Raw genomic sequence first — 16,792 nt, 5'->3', positions numbered from 1 at the left:
TCTTTTTTGGTTTGCTACAATGCCTTTTCTGAAACGTTGTCTCCTTCTGCTGGAACACTGACTTCTTTCATTTAATGCCTGCAGACTATAAAAGAGAACCCAACCCAAAAAGTTTGGTTGATTAGTCTGTGGCATTCTGTTAAACTGTTGCTTATGGCGGTCTCTGTGAGCTTCTCAGCGACATTCAGCCAGCCAGGTATCCTGCCTGCAGTAGATGGAATGTGGCAATGGAACGCTGGCTGCGCGTGTCATAATAGGCTCTGAGCCTTTATATACCTGTGCACAGCAGCAGCCACCTTCAGTCTGCTGCTGGACAGCCAGCAGCAGCAGCAGCAGGAGAGGTATGTAATCAGGAGCCCTCCTGCTAAGGGTAGACAGCTGCTCGTTCCACCCCACCCCCCGCCTTAATTGGTTCTCCTCCCTTCCAACGGTGTTGAGGCGGGTGGGAACAGCAGGGGGTGAAGGTGCTGTGTTTAAAGAGGTGGAGTTATGCAGATCTAAAACGCGTGGATTGCAGCAGCAGCAAGCCGAAAAGTGCAGGCATGTAAGGGATCTAGAGGTTGACAACATGTCTTCTTAAAGGGAGTCCAGGAGCTCATCTCCACAAATGGACTTTTCAGGATCCTTGGGTGGCTCCGTAGTTTGAAACTAATTCTGGTTATCGCTTCTCGGCCTTTTGGCTAAGATCAAGTGTAGTATCTGTTCTTATCAGTTTAATATCTGATACGTCCCCTATCTGGGGACCATATATTAAATGGATTTTTAGAACAGGGAGATGGAAAAAGAGCTTGCTCTGTCCACTCCACGCATTGACCTGGTATTGCAGTATCTCCAGGACCGGTGCACCCCTTCTTTAATGCAGTTTCTAAAATCAGAAAGAATTGAATTCAATGTTTTTTGTTCATTTTGCTTGTTTGTCGGATTTTGGGATGGACTCTTTGGCTTTGCTTTTCTTCTCCTCATTAGATTTTTCATGTTCAAAGTTGCAGAAGCCAGATTACAAGCTCATTTTGGTTCAACTTCAGCAACTGTGCATTGCATTGCCATGTAATGTGATGCAATGCTATCTTTCTAGCTCTCCCTTTTTACTTCCTTTTGGATAAACAGACATATTAGGCAAGCATTTTGGAGCTTTCACCTAAATAACTACAGGTGGTGAGATAAGCTGCACAATATAATTGACCTTTCAGTATATTGTTGCACACACACCATCTATTTAGCAAATGCCCTTGTTATCAACAGCAGCCTTTTAAACTCACCTGAGCTAACAGGTATGTGCGCTGGTTACTCTGCTGCGCTTAAAATTTCTTTTTTGGTTTGCTACAATGCCTTTTCTGAAACGTCTCCTTTTGCTGGAACACTGACTTCTTTCATTTAATGCCTGCAGACTATAAAAGAGAACCCAACCCAAAAAGTTTGGTTGATTAGTCTGTGGCATTCTGTTAAACTGTTGCTTATGGCGGTCTCTGTGAGCTTCTCAGCGACATTCAGCCAGCCAGGTATCCTGCCTGCAGTAGATGGAATGTGGCAATGGAACGCTGGCTGCGCGTGTCATAATAGGCTCTGAGCCTTTATATACCTGTGCACAGCAGCAGCCACCTTCAGTCTGCTGCTGGACAGCCAGCAGCAGCAGCAGCAGCAGGAGAGGTATGTAATCAGGAGCCCTCCTGCTAAGGGTAGACAGCTGCTCGTTCCACCCCACCCCCCGCCTTAATTGGTTCTCCTCCCTTCCAACGGTGTTGAGGCGGGTGGGAACAGCAGGGGGTGAAGGTGCTGTGTTTAAAGAGGTGGAGTTATGCAGATCTAAAACGCGTGGATTGCAGCAGCAGCAAGCCGAAAAGTGCAGGCATGTAAGGGATCTAGAGGTTGACAACATGTCTTCTTAACGGGAGTCCAGGAGCTCATCTCCACAAATGGACTTTTCAGGATCCTTGGGTGGCTCCGTAGTTTGAAACCAATTCTGGTTATCGCTTCTCGGCCTTTTGGCTAAGATCAAGTGTAGTATCTGTTCTTATCAGTTTAATATCTGATACGTCCCCTATCTGGGGACCATATATTAAATGGATTTTTAGAACAGGGAGATGGAAAAAGAGCTTGCTCTGTCCACTCCACGCATTGACCTGGTATTGCAGTATCTCCAGGACCGGTGCACCCCTTCTTTAATGCAGTTTCTAAAATCAGAAAGAATTGAATTCAATGTTTTTTGTTCATTTTGCTTGTTTGTCGGATTTTGGGATGGACTCTTTGGCTTTGCTTTTCTTCTCCTCATTGGATTTTTCATGTTCAAAGTTGCAGAAGCCAGATTACAAGCTCATTTTGGTTCAACTTCAGCAACTGTGCATTGCATTGCCATGTAATATGATGCAATGCTATCTTTCTAGCTCTCCCTTTTTACTTCCTTTTGGATAAACAGACATATTAGGCAAGCATTTTGGAGCTTTCACCTAAATAACTACAGGTGGTGAGATAAGCTGCACAATATAATTGACCTTTCAGTATATTGTTGCACACACACCATCTATTTAGCAAATGCCCTTGTTATCAACAGCAGCCTTTTAAACTCACCTGAGCTAACAGGTATGTGCGCTGGTTACTCTGCTGCGCTTAAAATTTCTTTTTTGGTTTGCTACAATGCCTTTTCTGAAACGTTGTCTCCTTCTGCTGGAACACTGACTTCTTTCATTTAATGCCTGCAGACTATAAAAGAGAACCCAACCCAAAAAGTTTGGTTGATTAGTCTGTGGCATTCTGTTAAACTGTTGCTTATGGCGGTCTCTGTGAGCTTCTCAGCGACATTCAGCCAGCCAGGTATCCTGCCTGCAGTAGATGGAATGTGGCAATGGAACGCTGGCTGCGCGTGTCATAATAGGCTCTGAGCCTTTATATACCTGTGCACAGCAGCAGCCACCTTCAGTCTGCTGCTGGACAGCCAGCAGCAGCAGCAGCAGGAGAGGTATGTAATCAGGAGCCCTCCTGCTAAGGGTAGACAGCTGCTCGTTCCACCCCACCCCCCGCCTTAATTGGTTCTCCTCCCTTCCAACGGTGTTGAGGCGGGTGGGAACAGCAGGGGGTGAAGGTGCTGTGTTTAAAGAGGTGGAGTTATGCAGATCTAAAACGCGTGGATTGCAGCAGCAGCAAGCCGAAAAGTGCAGGCATGTAAGGGATCTAGAGGTTGACAACATGTCTTCTTAACGGGAGTCCAGGAGCTCATCTCCACAAATGGACTTTTCAGGATCCTTGGGTGGCTCCGTAGTTTGAAACCAATTCTGGTTATCGCTTCTCGGCCTTTTGGCTAAGATCAAGTGTAGTATCTGTTCTTATCAGTTTAATATCTGATACGTCCCCTATCTGGGGACCATATATTAAATGGATTTTTAGAACAGGGAGATGGAATAAGAGCTTGCTCTGTCCACTCCACGCATTGACCTGGTATTGCAGTATCTCCAGGACCGGTGCACCCCTTCTTTAATGCAGTTTCTAAAATCAGAAAGAATTGAATTCAATGTTTTTTGTTCATTTTGCTTGTTTGTCGGATTTTGGGATGGACTCTTTGGCTTTGCTTTTCTTCTCCTCATTGGATTTTTCATGTTCAAAGTTGCAGAAGCCAGATTACAAGCTCATTTTGGTTCAACTTCAGCAACTGTGCATTGCATTGCCATGTAATGTGATGCAATGCTATCTTTCTAGCTCTCCCTTTTTACTTCCTTTTGGATAAACAGACATATTAGGCAAGCATTTTGGAGCTTTCACCTAAATAACTACAGGTGGTGAGATAAGCTGCACAATATAATTGACCTTTCAGTATATTGTTGCACACACACCATCTATTTAGCAAATGCCCTTGTTATCAACAGCAGCCTTTTAAACTCACCTGAGCTAACAGGTATGTGCGCTGGTTACTCTGCTGCGCTTAAAATTTCTTTTTTGGTTTGCTACAATGCCTTTTCTGAAACGTTGTCTCCTTCTGCTGGAACACTGACTTCTTTCATTTAATGCCTGCAGACTATAAAAGAGAACCCAACCCAAAAAGTTTGGTTGATTAGTCTGTGGCATTCTGTTAAACTGTTGCTTATGGCGGTCTCTGTGAGCTTCTCAGCGACATTCAGCCAGCCAGGTATCCTGCCTGCAGTAGATGGAATGTGGCAATGGAACGCTGGCTGCACGTGTCATAATAGGCTCTGAGCCTTTATATACCTGTGCACAGCAGCAGCCACCTTCAGTCTGCTGCTGGACAGCCAGCAGCAGCAGCAGCAGGAGAGGTATGTAATCAGGAGCCCTCCTGCTAAGGGTAGACAGCTGCTCGTTCCACCCCACCCCCCGCCTTAATTGGTTCTCCTCCCTTCCAACGGTGTTGAGGCGGGTGGGAACAGCAGGGGGTGAAGGTGCTGTGTTTAAAGAGGTGGAGTTATGCAGATCTAAAACGCGTGGATTGCAGCAGCAGCAAGCCGAAAAGTGCAGGCATGTAAGGGATCTAGAGGTTGACAACATGTCTTCTTAACGGGAGTCCAGGAGCTCATCTCCACAAATGGACTTTTCAGGATCCTTGGGTGGCTCCGTAGTTTGAAACCAATTCTGGTTATCGCTTCTCGGCCTTTTGGCTAAGATCAAGTGTAGTATCTGTTCTTATCAGTTTAATATCTGATACGTCCCCTATCTGGGGACCATATATTAAATGGATTTTTAGAACAGGGAGATGGAAAAAGAGCTTGCTCTGTCCACTCCACGCATTGACCTGGTATTGCAGTATCTCCAGGACCGGTGCACCCCTTCTTTAATGCAGTTTCTAAAATCAGAAAGAATTGAATTCAATGTTTTTGGTTCATTTTGCTTGTTTGTCGGATTTTGGGATGGACTCTTTGGCTTTGCTTTTCTTCTCCTCATTGGATTTTTCATGTTCAAAGTTGCAGAAGCCAGATTACAAGCTCATTTTGGTTCAACTTCAGCAACTGTGCATTGCATTGCCATGTAATGTGATGCAATGCTATCTTTCTAGCTCTCCCTTTTTACTTCCTTTTGGATAAACAGACATATTAGGCAAGCATTTTGGAGCTTTCACCTAAATAACTACAGGTGGTGAGATAAGCTGCACAATATAATTGACCTTTCAGTATATTGTTGCACACACACCATCTATTTAGCAAATGCCCTTGTTATCAACAGCAGCCTTTTAAACTCACCTGAGCTAACAGGTATGTGCGCTGGTTACTCTGCTGCGCTTAAAATTTCTTTTTTGGTTTGCTACAATGCCTTTTCTGAAACGTTGTCTCCTTCTGCTGGAACACTGACTTCTTTCATTTAATGCCTGCAGACTATAAAAGAGAACCCAACCCAAAAAGTTTGGTTGATTAGTCTGTGGCATTCTGTTAAACTGTTGCTTATGGCGGTCTCTGTGAGCTTCTCAGCGACATTCAGCCAGCCAGGTATCCTGCCTGCAGTAGATGGAATGTGGCAATGGAACGCTGGCTGCGCGTGTCATAATAGGCTCTGAGCCTTTATATACCTGTGCACAGCAGCAGCCACCTTCAGTCTGCTGCTGGACAGCCAGCAGCAGCAGCAGCAGGAGAGGTATGTAATCAGGAGCCCTCCTGCTAAGGGTAGACAGCTGCTCGTTCCACCCCACCCCCCGCCTTAATTGGTTCTCCTCCCTTCCAACGGTGTTGAGGCGGGTGGGAACAGCAGGGGGTGAAGGTGCTGTGTTTAAAGAGGTGGAGTTATGCAGATCTAAAACGCGTGGATTGCAGCAGCAGCAAGCCGAAAAGTGCAGGCATGTAAGGGATCTAGAGGTTGACAACATGTCTTCTTAACGGGAGTCCAGGAGCTCATCTCCACAAATGGACTTTTCAGGATCCTTGGGTGGCTCCGTAGTTTGAAACCAATTCTGGTTATCGCTTCTCGGCCTTTTGGCTAAGATCAAGTGTAGTATCTTTCGAAAAGGCGGTTTTGGATGTTTGCCGCCCTAGTAGATTGATACATTATGCACACTGGGGTTTAGGCGCTTGTTAGTACGCCAGGTGGCTAATATAGTCATCTGGTGGAAAGCATGGCCCCCCAGGATCGACGCCATTGGGCCGGGGAAGATCGAAAGCCCGAAGTGTGAAGTGCCCCAGGAGTGGTGACCCTGGGGTGCCTTAACTCACTGGGATTGGGAACCCCACTTGAGTTTATGGCACATTTGCACTAGCACTTCAATATTTCTTTCTTCACACACACCCTTATTCCGGGCCTTCTGGCCTTAGGATGGGGAATTTTTCAATTCCCGGTCGAAGGTCCGGGCAGTATTATACTGTGAAACCTTCACTATTTATTTAATTTTTTTTTATCACTGTGTGTCCACTTTTTCACGTGTGTCCACGTCCTTACTAGGATTTTGTCGGGATGCGGTTCCCTTACGGGTTCCTCTCTTGGCAGGTCTAGGGGGGGAGTGTGTGGCCATCAGGTTCCGCTCCCCCCTGAACCCCCCTGGCTCTCCTCTTTCGGGAGGAGAGCGTTGTTGGCTCCCCTCTTCCGGGAGGGGAGCACAGTCTTTGGCTCCCAGTGCCTTGCTCGGGTGAGAACTCGGGCAGGTATTGAGGGTAAGATTGGGTCGCTCTGGCTCCGGCTGGAGGTGGCTATTTGTCCCTGTGCCTCGCTGTGGCCTTCTGGCTCGGAGGGACGGGGAATGGTTTGGGGGACCCTTCTCCTTTTGGAGAGGGTTTCAAGAAGACCAGCATCCTAGTGCACTTTTTTTTTGTGGCACTTGTCACTTTTTTAAGCGTACTCGGGTTTTGTACACGAATTCGGGCTTTCGATAAAAAAAAAAAAAAATCTGTTCTTATCAGTTTAATATCTGATACGTCCCCTATCTGGGGACCATATATTAAATGGATTTTTAGAACAGGGAGATGGAAAAAGAGCTTGCTCTGTCCACTCCACGCATTGACCTGGTATTGCAGTATCTCCAGGAACGGTGCACCCCTTCTTTAATGCAGTTTCTAAAATCAGAAAGAATTGAATTCAATGTTTTTTGTTCATTTTGCTTGTTTGTCGGATTTTGGGATGGACTCTTTGGCTTTGCTTTTCTTCTCCTCATTGGATTTTTCATGTTCAAAGTTGCAGAAGCCAGATTACAAGCTCATTTTGGTTCAACTTCAGCAACTGTGCATTGCATTGCCATGTAATGTGATGCAATGCTATCTTTCTAGCTCTCCCTTTTTACTTCCTTTTGGATAAACAGACATATTAGGCAAGCATTTTGGAGCTTTCACCTAAATAACTACAGGTGGTGAGATAAGCTGCACAATATAATTGACCTTTCAGTATATTGTTGCACACACACCATCTATTTAGCAAATGCCCTTGTTATCAACAGCAGCCTTTTAAACTCACCTGAGCTAACAGGTATGTGCGCTGGTTACTCTGCTGCGCTTAAAATTTCTTTTTTGGTTTGCTACAATGCCTTTTCTGAAACGTTGTCTCCTTCTGCTGGAACACTGACTTCTTTCATTTAATGCCTGCAGACTATAAAAGAGAACCCAACCCAAAAAGTTTGGTTGATTAGTCTGTGGCATTCTGTTAAACTGTTGCTTATGGCGGTCTCTGTGAGCTTCTCAGCGACATTCAGCCAGCCAGGTATCCTGCCTGCAGTAGATGGAATGTGGCAATGGAACGCTGGCTGCGCGTGTTATAATAGGCTCTGAGCCTTTATATACCTGTGCACAGCAGCAGCCACCTTCAGTCTGCTGCTGGACAGCCAGCAGCAGCAGCAGCAGGAGAGGTATGTAATCAGGAGCCCTCCTGCTAAGGGTAGACAGCTGCTCGTTCCACCCCACCCCCCGCCTTAATTGGTTCTCCTCCCTTCCAACGGTGTTGAGGCGGGTGGGAACAGCAGGGGGTGAAGGTGCTGTGTTTAAAGAGGTGGAGTTATGCAGATCTAAAACGCGTGGATTGCAGCAGCAGCAAGCCGAAAAGTGCAGGCATGTAAGGGATCTAGAGGTTGACAACATGTCTTCTTAACGGGAGTCCAGGAGCTCATCTCCACAAATGGACTTTTCAGGATCCTTGGGTGGCTCCGTAGTTTGAAACCAATTCTGGTTATCGCTTCTCGGCCTTTTGGCTAAGATCAAGTGTAGTATCTGTTCTTATCAGTTTAATATCTGATACGTCCCCTATCTGGGGACCATATATTAAATGGATTTTTAGAACAGGGAGATGGAAAAAGAGCTTGCTCTGTCCACTCCACGCATTGACCTGGTATTGCAGTATCTCCAGGACCGGTGCACCCCTTCTTTAATGCAGTTTCTAAAATCAGAAAGAATTGAATTCAATGTTTTTTGTTCATTTTGCTTGTTTGTCGGATTTTGGGATGGACTCTTTGGCTTTGCTTTTCTTCTCCTCATTGGATTTTTCATGTTCAAAGTTGCAGAAGCCAGATTACAAGCTCATTTTGGTTCAACTTCAGCAACTGTGCATTGCATTGCCATGTAATGTGATGCAATGCTATCTTTCTAGCTCTCCCTTTTTCCTTCCTTTTGGATAAACAGACATATTAGGCAAGCATTTTGGAGCTTTCACCTAAATAACTACAGGTGGTGAGATAAGCTGCACAATATAATTGACCTTTCAGTATATTGTTGCACACACACCATCTATTTAGCAAATGCCCTTGTTATCAACAGCAGCCTTTTAAACTCACCTGAGCTAACAGGTATGTGCGCTGGTTACTCTGCTGCGCTTAAAATTTCTTTTTTGGTTTGCTTCAATGCCTTTTCTGAAACGTTGTCTCCTTCTGCTGGAACACTGACTTCTTTCATTTAATGCCTGCAGACTATAAAAGAGAACCCAACCCAAAAAGTTTGGTTGATTAGTCTGTGGCATTCTGTTAAACTGTTGCTTATGGCGGTCTCTGTGAGCTTCTCAGCGACATTCAGCCAGCCAGGTATCCTGCCTGCAGTAGATGGAATGTGGCAATGGAACGCTGGCTGCGCGTGTCATAATAGGCTCTGAGCCTTTATATACCTGTGCACAGCAGCAGCCACCTTCAGTCTGCTGCTGGACAGCCAGCAGCAGCAGCAGCAGGAGAGGTATGTAATCAGGAGCCCTCCTGCTAAGGGTAGACAGCTGCTCGTTCCACCCCACCCCCCGCCTTAATTGGTTCTCCTCCCTTCCAACGGTGTTGAGGCGGGTGGGAACAGCAGGGGGTGAAGGTGCTGTGTTTAAAGAGGTGGAGTTATGCAGATCTAAAACGCGTGGATTGCAGCAGCAGCAAGCCGAAAAGTGCAGGCATGTAAGGGATCTAGAGGTTGACAACATGTCTTCTTAACGGGAGTCCAGGAGCTCATCTCCACAAATGGACTTTTCACGATCCTTGGGTGGCTCCGTAGTTTGAAACCAATTCTGGTTATCGCTTCTCGGCCTTTTGGCTAAGATCAAGTGTAGTATCTGTTCTTATCAGTTTAATATCTGATACGTCCCCTATCTGGGGACCATATATTAAATGGATTTTTAGAACAGGGAGATGGAAAAAGAGCTTGCTCTGTCCACTCCACGCATTGACCTGGTATTGCAGTATCTCCAGGACCGTTGCACCCCTTCTTTAATGCAGTTTCTAAAATCAGAAAGAATTGAATTCAATGTTTTTTGTTCATTTTGCTTGTTTGTCGGATTTTGGGATGGACTCTTTGGCTTTGCTTTTCTTCTCCTCATTGGATTTTTCATGTTCAAAGTTGCAGAAGCCAGATTACAAGCTCATTTTGGTTCAACTTCAGCAACTGTGCATTGCATTGCCATGTAATGTGATGCAATGCTATCTTTCTAGCTCTCCCTTTTTACTTCCTTTTGGATAAACAGACATATTAGGCAAGCATTTTGGAGCTTTCACCTAAATAACTACAGGTGGTGAGATAAGCTGCACAATATAATTGACCTTTCAGTATATTGTTGCACACACACCATCTATTTAGCAAATGCCCTTGTTATCAACAGCAGCCTTTTAAACTCACCTGAGCTAACAGGTATGTGCGCTGGTTACTCTGCTGCGCTTAAAATTTCTTTTTTGGTTTGCTACAATGCCTTTTCTGAAACGTTGTCTCCTTCTGCTGGAACACTGACTTCTTTCATTTAATGCCTGCAGACTATAAAAGAGAACCCAACCCAAAAAGTTTGGTTGATTAGTCTGTGGCATTCTGTTAAACTGTTGCTTATGGCGGTCTCTGTGAGCTTCTCAGCGACATTCAGCCAGCCAGGTATCCTGCCTGCAGTAGATGGAATGTGGCAATGGAACGCTGGCTGCGCGTGTCATAATAGGCTCTGAGCCTTTATATACCTGTGCACAGCAGCAGCCACCTTCAGTCTGCTGCTGGACAGCCAGCAGCAGCAGCAGCAGGAGAGGTATGTAATCAGGAGCCCTCCTGCTAAGGGTAGACAGCTGCTCGTTCCACCCCACCCCCCGCCTTAATTGGTTCTCCTCCCTTCCAACGGTGTTGAGGCGGGTGGGAACAGCAGGGGGTGAAGGTGCTGTGTTTAAAGAGGTGGAGTTATGCAGATCTAAAACGCGTGGATTGCAGCAGCAGCAAGCCGAAAAGTGCAGGCATGTAAGGGATCTAGAGGTTGACAACATGTCTTCTTAACGGGAGTCCAGGAGCTCATCTCCACAAATGGACTTTTCAGGATCCTTGGGTGGCTCCGTAGTTTGAAACCAATTCTGGTTATCGCTTCTCGGCCTTTTGGCTTAGATCTTGTATCTGGTCAGAAGGATCCTATAGTGTCTCCCCCTCGGCCTTGCAGCATCGCCACTTAGGTGGCTTAAGCTGCCTGCTGCTATTGGGGGGGTCCAGAAGAAACGAGAGGTGATAATGGGCGTCAAGATTCGCTATGCCGGGACCGATGATATTCGGGTCAAAAATGCTTTTCGCATTGATATTGAGGAGTCGAGGAGGAATTTCTTTAACCTGCGGTTCTTGGTGGAAGTCGTCATCTTCAAGATTTTGAATGTTGGTCGTGGAGACATCATTTGCCTACAGGAGTTCCCAAAGAATGGCCGGTACGTTTTAGTCCTTGATCGTATGGCAGCTTGCCAGAATCTTTTCAAGACTCTAAAGGATCAGCAAGCCTTGGATCATCCGGCTCTTGATGGGCTTACATTTACGGTATTGTATACTAAGGGGGAAGTGCCAGTTGTTGTGTTTATGCACAACCCCCTTGTGGATGTGGAGGACATTACTAGATTCCTGAACCGTCATTGCAGCTATGTGTCCTACTCACACAAGGTGAGGAATGAGGTGGGCTTGTGGACTGGCAAACACAAGTTTTTTGTACGGTTCCAGGAGGACCCCCAGGGACCTGGGGGTATCCACTACCCTCCCCTCAGTTTTGCCATCGGGAGGGATAGAGGGTATATGTATTTTCCTGGTGCTCCGCGGTTTTGCAGGAAGTGTAAATCCTTTGGACACTACCAAGAGGACTGCACGGTGGAGAAGTTTTGTGGGAAATGCAATAAAGAGGGTCATCTGACAATGGAGTGTACTAACTCCATGGTTTGTAATGCATGTGGCGAGGAGGGACACGCTTTCAAGGACTGTCCCCATCGTTCCAGGTCATATGCAGAGGCCGTGTCCCCACGTCCTACTACTGCCGCCACTATTGGTGAGGCGATCGAGGCAGTAAGGGACTTCATGGAAGAGATGGAGCAAGCACCCGATCCTGCTGGTGGAAGCGCTGTTGAGATAGAGCCTGCAGATATGTCAATTCTGCTTGATGTGAGTGGTGAGGGAGAAGTGAGCGGTTCACTCTCCACAACGCCGGTGTTGGCTTTGGAAAGCTCAGAGGCAATTCATGAAGGTGGTGGTGGCCAGGGTGACTTCACCGGGGCTGTGGTGAGGCCCCCTGATGAGGACTCTGATGTGTCTTCTGCAAAGAAGTTCCGGCCAGATTTTTCACCTGCCAGTATTGGGAGCATCAGCCCCTTAAGTGATAGGAGCTATCCCGAGAGCTACAGTGCCTCTCCTAGGAGGTCTTTTTTGGAGGAGGGGGCCAGCATTCTCTGCTTAACATCAGGAATCGAGTTTCAAGACGAGAAAGGTTGACTCTTCGGTGGGGGGTATGTTCTTTTTTACCGAATATGGTTAAAAAATGGGCTCCAACATGGGCTGTAGTGTACTGTCAATAAATGTAAGGCTTATAAAATCTAAGCCTAGAAGATTGGCTATACTGGAAGAACTAAAAAATCTTGGAGCAAATATTTACTGTCTGCAAGAGTGCGGAATTGAAGAGTCACCTCCTGAAAAGGACTGGGTATATGGGCATAGCATTTGGTCAGGTTCAATGACAAACAAAAATGATGGTGTGGGGATTTTGTTGGGGAATAGGGATTTAAGTTTTGAAAATTATATGGTGGTGGAGCCAGGTCGTTGTATAATGGCAGTGGTTAAGGGGAGAGGGTGGAGGGTGAAAATTGTTAACGTGTATTGTCCAATTAACAAAGGGGATAGGTTAGCACTATTAGAGAAAATATGTTTATTTTTGCCTGGAAGGATTCCAATATTATTAGTTGGTGATTTCAATTGTGTTTCTGAAGGGGAAATTGATGTCACAGGTAAGGTCCTTAATCAAATTACATCTGATTTTTCTTTTTTAGATGCAGCGGAATTTTTGAGTAAGCCACCACCGGCCACATATAGAGCTGATAGGGGAGGAATAGTGTCCAGGATTGACCGCATGCTGTATACAAATAGAGGTTTGGTGTGTAAATTTTTTAAACAGCATGTTTTTTCTTTCACAGACCATGAATGTTTGTGGGGTATGTTTGAAGGTGATAAAAAAATGGTGCATGGTGTTGGGGTATGGAAGCTAAATGTTAGGTTGTTAGAGGATGTTAGGGTTATGAGAGACTTCGAAAGTAAGTATGAATGGTGGAGGTCTAGGAAAAATAATTTTGTGGATGTGACTGTATGGTGGGATTGGGTGAAAGTGGAAATTAAGAATTTTTTTAGGAGGTGGGGTTATAAAAAAGCAGCAATTGAAAGAGGCAGATTTAAAGATTTAAATATGAGGATTGAGTGGTTACATAAAATGAGTATGAAAGGAATTGATGTTAGTGATCAACTCAGAGGAGCGAGAGATGAGATGAAGCGTGTTTTGGAAAAGCGTGGGAAGGAAATTATTTTTAGGACGAGAGTTGAGCATTTGGATATGGATGAGAAGTGTACGAGGTACTTTTTTAAAAAAATGTGCAGTAAAAAAGATGAGTTGGATGAGGTTGTAAATGATAATGGTATGACTGTGGTTGGAAGGGAAGTGTTGGATGAGGTACATAGTTTCTATAGTAGTTTATTTGAGTCTAAATGGGTGGATGGGGGTTTGAAAGAGCATGTGTTAGGTATGTTGGAGAGTCAGCTTGAATCAGGGGAACGTGAGTGTTTGAGTGAGGATATTGTTTTTGATGAGGTTAAAAAGGCGGTGGATGGTGCGAAAAAGAATAAAACACCTGGGAAAGATGGGTTGCCTGTGGAGTTTTATGTAAAAGCATGGGATGTGATTGGTGTTGATTTTGTGGAGGTATGTCAATATATGTGGATGAATGGTGTACTTTGTAATTCCATGAAAGAAGGAGTAGTTGTTTTACTATATAAGAAGGGTGAGAAAAAGAATTTGCGTAATTGGAGGCCGATTACATTACTCAATGCAGATTATAAAGTCTTTAGCAAAATTCTGGCTAACCGTATGCGTGGGGTGATTGGAAGTGTGGTTGGTGATGATCAAGTGTGCGCGGTGCCAGGTAGGTGTATGACTGATAACCTCTTGTTGTTGCGGGACGTAATTGGAGATTGTATGTTTAGGAAGGGGAAATGTATGGTTTTTTGTGTGGATTTTGAGAAAGCTTTTGATAGAGTGTCGCATGCGTTTATGTTTGAGGTGTTAGTTAGGATGGGTTTTCCTAGTGTTTTTGTGAATGCCATAAGGTGTTTGTATGATGGTGTGGTGAGTGAAGTGTTAGTGAATGGATGTTTGAGTGAGAAGGTGTGCATAAAATCAGGGGTCAGGCAGGGGTGTCCGTTGTCCCCTGTCCTGTTTATAAGTGTGATTGAGCCCCTGTTGTGCATGATTCGGAAAGAGAAAGTGATGAATGGTCTTCTGATCCCAGGGAGTGGTGGAAAGACTGTAAAGGTAATGGGGTATATGGACGATGTTGTTGTGGTGAGTGATAATATGGCTGCTATGAATCGAGCAAGGTTGCTTTTAGATTTCTTTTGTGGTGCATCTGGTTTTAGGGTAAATTGGGGGAAGTGTAGCTATAAGTGTTTCGGGGATTCGAGTGTTAGGATGGATGGTGTGATATGTGAAGAAGGTGCTATTAAGGTTTTGGGGGTGTGGTTTAACAAAGATCTGAAAGGGAATGAGAGTTGGGATGAATGCGGTAAGAGGATTGAACAGAAGTTAAATTTTTGGAGGTTGCGGGACTTGACATTGTCAGGCAAAGTCCTTATTATTAAGTCAGTGATTCTTCCTATGTTACTTTTTGTGTCAGTGGTTTTTCCAGCCCCTTATAGGGGTTTTAGGCGGATTGAGAAGCTAATTTTTACGTTTTATTTGGGAAGTAAGATGGAAAAACTTAAAAGGGAATATATGTGTAAGTTACGTGAACATGGGGGAATGGATTTCCCAAATTTTGAATTTTGTCTTGGTTTAAATTATATTAAAACAGTGGTTGTTCTGTTAGGTAGGGATAACAAGACGGCTTTTATGATTAAATATATGGCTGGATGTATGTTGTTTGGGTTGAAATGGATGAGAAGGGATGCAAGAGTGCCTGTTTCGTTTAAATGTCCAGTGTGGTATGAGTTTGTTGAAAAATTTGTTGTCAAGCATGATTTGTTGGATGTTCCTATGGGTGATTTCAAAGTGATAAGGAATGTAAGGAGAAGGATGCGTGTTAGAGAGTTTGAATGTAACATTAGGGGCTTGAGATCGAGTGAAGCGTTGTGTGTATGGAGGAACCTGAGTATAAAAGGAATATCGAATAGGCAGCGTGATATCGTATGGATGAGTTTGCATGAGATTTTGCCTGTGAGAGAGGTACAGAAGAGGAGGGATCTGATTAGAACAGAGGTATGTCCGAGGGATGGATGTGGGGCGAGTGAAACTGTTATGCATTTGGTTTGGAATTGTGATTATGCTCAGAGTGTTTGGAAGGGAGTGGGTGGTTTATGCAAGGAACTAGCGGGCGTGAATTTTATAAATTGGAGAGTGGTAATGTTTGGGATGGGTGCAAGTAGCCGGGTGAAAGAGAGATTGTTGTGGTTGATAATGGCATGTGTAATAGAAAGTCTGTGGGACGTTAGGAATTTGTGTTTATTTAAAAGGAAAATAATCTCAGTTAATAATTGTGTTAGGATGGTTTTGTCAAGGTTATACATAGTTTATTTATGGGACAGCCGTGGCGGTGGTGGCTCTGATTCAGAAGGTTTTTGGAAAGTAAAAAAATGGAGGTCACTGGTAAAGTACCAGTAAGTCCTTGTTTAAGTGTTGTGATCTGTCTTTTTTTATGATAATGGTATGTTTTATAGTTTTTTTGTCCATTCAAAAGGTATTACAACTGTTTCAGTATAAAGTTATAAATATGAAATAAAGAAAGTACCATTATGATGTAAGACTGGGCAACGTAGTATGAGTTTTTATACTGTTGATTGTTGCTTGAAAAATTTTACTGAATGGTATAAAAAAAAAAAAAAAAAAAAATCTGTTCTTATCAGTTTAATATCTGATACGTCCCCTATCTGGGGACCATATATTAAATGGATTTTTAGAACAGGGAGATGGAAAAAGAGCTTGCTCTGTCCACTCCACGCATTGACCTGGTATTGCAGTATCTCCAGGACCGGTGCACCCCTTCTTTAATGCAGTTTCTAAAATCAGAAAGAATTGAATTCAATGTTTTTTGTTCATTTTGCTTGTTTGTCGGATTTTGGGATGGACTCTTTGGCTTTGCTTTTCTTCTCCTCATTGGATTTTTCATGTTCAAAGTTGCAGAAGCCAGATTACAAGCTCAGCAACTGTGCATTGCATTGCCATGTAATGTGATGCAATGCTATCTTTCTAGCTCTCCCTTTTTACTTCCTTTTGGATAAACAGACATATTAGGCAAGCATTTTGGAGCTTTCACCTAAATAACTACAGGTGGTGAGATAAGCTGCACAATATAATTGACCTTTCAGTATATTGTTGCACACACACCATCTATTTAGCAAATGCCCTTGTTATCAACAGCAGCCTTTTAAACTCACCTGAGCTAACAGGTATGTGCGCTGGTTACTCTGCTGCGCTTAAAATTTCTTTTTTGGTTTGCTACAATGCCTTTTCTGAAACGTTGTCTCCTTCTGCTGGAACACTGACTTCTTTCATTTAATGCCTGCAGACTATAAAAGAGAACCCAACCCAAAAAGTTTGGTTGATTAGTCTGTGGCATTCTGTTAAACTGTTGCTTATGGCGGTCTCTGTGAGCTTCTCAGCGACATTCAGCCAGCCAGGTATCCTGCCTGCAGTAGATGGAATGTGGCAATGGAACGCTGGCTGCGCGTGTCATAATAGGCTCTGAGCCTTTATATACCTGTGCACAGCAGCAGCCACCTTCAGTCTGCTGCTGGACAGCCAGCAGCAGCAGCAGCAGGAGAGGTATGTAATCAGGAGCCCTACTGCTAAGGGTAGACAGCTGCTCGTTCCACCCCACCCCCCGCATTAATTGGTTCTCCTCCCTTCCAACGGTGTTGAGGCGGGTGGGAACAGCAGGGGGTGAAGGTGCTGTGTTTAAAGAGGTGGAGTT

The 16,792-nt window shown here is 44.5% G+C and overlaps 8 non-coding genes and 1 pseudogene across 8 annotated transcripts; all 9 read left to right on the top strand.

Moving 5' to 3' along the window:
• The first annotated feature begins 660 nt into the window (after positions 1 to 660).
• LOC141193919 (U2 spliceosomal RNA) lies at positions 661 to 851 on the top strand. The gene has a single exon (XR_012266722.1). It is a non-coding gene; the product is annotated as a U2 spliceosomal RNA (small nuclear RNA).
• A 1,115-nt stretch (positions 852 to 1,966) lies between these two features.
• Positions 1,967 to 2,157, top strand: LOC141193918 (U2 spliceosomal RNA). Its single transcript, XR_012266721.1, has one exon. It is a non-coding gene; the product is annotated as a U2 spliceosomal RNA (small nuclear RNA).
• A 1,115-nt stretch (positions 2,158 to 3,272) lies between these two features.
• On the top strand, positions 3,273 to 3,463 carry LOC141193840 (U2 spliceosomal RNA). The gene has a single exon (XR_012266646.1). It is a non-coding gene; the product is annotated as a U2 spliceosomal RNA (small nuclear RNA).
• Positions 3,464 to 4,578: 1,115 nt separating this feature from the next.
• Positions 4,579 to 4,769, top strand: LOC141193917 (U2 spliceosomal RNA). Its single transcript, XR_012266720.1, has one exon. It is a non-coding gene; the product is annotated as a U2 spliceosomal RNA (small nuclear RNA).
• Positions 4,770 to 5,884: 1,115 nt separating this feature from the next.
• LOC141193782 (U2 spliceosomal RNA) lies at positions 5,885 to 5,976 on the top strand (annotated as a pseudogene).
• Positions 5,977 to 6,770: 794 nt separating this feature from the next.
• LOC141193682 (U2 spliceosomal RNA) lies at positions 6,771 to 6,957 on the top strand. The gene has a single exon (XR_012266571.1). It is a non-coding gene; the product is annotated as a U2 spliceosomal RNA (small nuclear RNA).
• Positions 6,958 to 8,072: 1,115 nt separating this feature from the next.
• Positions 8,073 to 8,263, top strand: LOC141193916 (U2 spliceosomal RNA). The gene has a single exon (XR_012266719.1). It is a non-coding gene; the product is annotated as a U2 spliceosomal RNA (small nuclear RNA).
• A 1,115-nt stretch (positions 8,264 to 9,378) lies between these two features.
• LOC141194298 (U2 spliceosomal RNA) lies at positions 9,379 to 9,569 on the top strand. Its single transcript, XR_012267083.1, has one exon. It is a non-coding gene; the product is annotated as a U2 spliceosomal RNA (small nuclear RNA).
• Positions 9,570 to 15,669: 6,100 nt separating this feature from the next.
• Positions 15,670 to 15,864, top strand: LOC141193665 (U2 spliceosomal RNA). Its single transcript, XR_012266555.1, has one exon. It is a non-coding gene; the product is annotated as a U2 spliceosomal RNA (small nuclear RNA).
• Positions 15,865 to 16,792: the final 928 nt, after the last annotated feature.

This window comes from Phyllobates terribilis, unplaced genomic scaffold, assembly GCF_046119375.1.
Source record: "Phyllobates terribilis strain yellow unplaced genomic scaffold, ASM4611937v1 Scaffold_66__1_contigs__length_7565176, whole genome shotgun sequence".
NCBI classification, from domain to species: domain Eukaryota; kingdom Metazoa; phylum Chordata; class Amphibia; order Anura; family Dendrobatidae; genus Phyllobates; species Phyllobates terribilis.
This window is presented reverse-complemented; position numbering and strand designations above follow the sequence as displayed.